Source organism: Myotis davidii, unplaced genomic scaffold, assembly GCF_000327345.1.
Source record: "Myotis davidii unplaced genomic scaffold, ASM32734v1 scaffold333, whole genome shotgun sequence".
In the NCBI taxonomy this organism is placed as follows: domain Eukaryota; kingdom Metazoa; phylum Chordata; class Mammalia; order Chiroptera; family Vespertilionidae; genus Myotis; species Myotis davidii.
In genome coordinates, this window is record NW_006285266.1 from 145,364 (window position 1) to 146,687 (window position 1,324).

The 1,324-nt window shown below is 49.8% G+C and overlaps 1 pseudogene; it reads right to left on the reverse strand.

Annotated features, from left to right (window-relative positions):
* Positions 1–622, reverse strand: part of LOC102771202 — a 2,450-nt pseudogene extending 1,828 nt beyond the window's left edge.
* Between the last annotated feature and the right edge of the window lie 702 nt (positions 623–1,324).

A 1,324-nucleotide genomic window follows, 5' to 3' on the forward strand; every position in this document is an offset into this window, starting at 1 on the left:
ATTCAGCCATGCCTTCACATTTCACGTTCTTTTCATGTTCAACAAACTGATTCAAATAAAGTCATCTCACCATGTAAAGAGAGAAGTCTGTGCAGTCATTTTAAACCAGGACGTTATCTTGATTTAACCACTGGCTGCTCTTCTCGGAAGTTCTCCTCCTTCTTCCTCTGACAGGTAACAAAAGCTCTTAATCTCACAGGGCTCTCGGTCTGAGGTTAGTCTTTCTCCCAAACACAATGGAGTCAATGTCATGTTCTCCCCAAATATCATCAGATTGAGCTGGTAGTGAATTTGTGTTAAATAATTAACGTCTTCGGGGGGAAAGCTGCTCCCATGGGGATTTTTAATTCACCTTCTAAGGGGCTCTGTGCCCCCTTCTGCCTCCAGTTCTCCAATGGCATTATTTTCTTCAAGTTCTCCTGGAAAACTTAATGAATGACTACAAATATTGGTGAAACAACCTTTAGCGTCTCGCCTCGGCTGCCGTCGTAGCTCATTTTCTGTGTTGAATTAGGCTTCAGGTGCGATGCAATAGTCTTTTCTCAATGTTTTCATTCAAGTGACAATGTGTTTTGGTTCTAGGTCCAATTTTATTGTTACTTTTGTCAACAAGAACACACATCCCTGCCCGAAACGGAACCGGTTGCAACTCAAAGTTGTCAGCAGTTATTTCAGAAATGTTAACTCGGGTCCATTGTGTCCTAAATGTCCCTGATCTGGCTGCAGCGGAGGGTCCAGGGCCCATCAGACAGCAAGAGCCCGCCCAGCAACGCTGCAGCTTACAGTGCGTCTCCTTGGGGCGCCCGAGGTTCTGCCCTCCCCTTCCCACAGAGGCCGGTTCAGGACAGGGGCCCGTCAGCACAACCCTCCTGCAGGGACTATTGATGGGGTCACTTTCCAGGCGAGTACAAACTAATGCAGAAATTAGCTTTCCTCTTCCCATGGTTTCTGCTCTGGGGCTAGAAAAAGCAGAAGCAGCCAGTACACAGGGAAAAGAGTGGTGGCCTCACAGGGAAGGACGCTGGGAGTGGAGGAGCACCGCCTACCCGCAGGGCTCCCCCGACCCCTGGTTCCATTCTCCTCCTGGGCCCATTCCCCTCCTGGGTCCATTCCCCTCCTGGTTCCATTCCCCTCCTGGGTCCATTCTCCATACAGTTCCATTCTCCCCCTTGTTCCAATCCCCGCCTTCCTGAGGCCTGGCTGCCCAGGTTACATGGAACCCGAGGCCTCACCTGTATTTCTATGCTGTGGTTCAACCAACCTGCATAGTGGGAAGGGTGGGGGCCCAGGAAGAAAGGTTAGAAGAGCTTAGTTTACTTAGGAG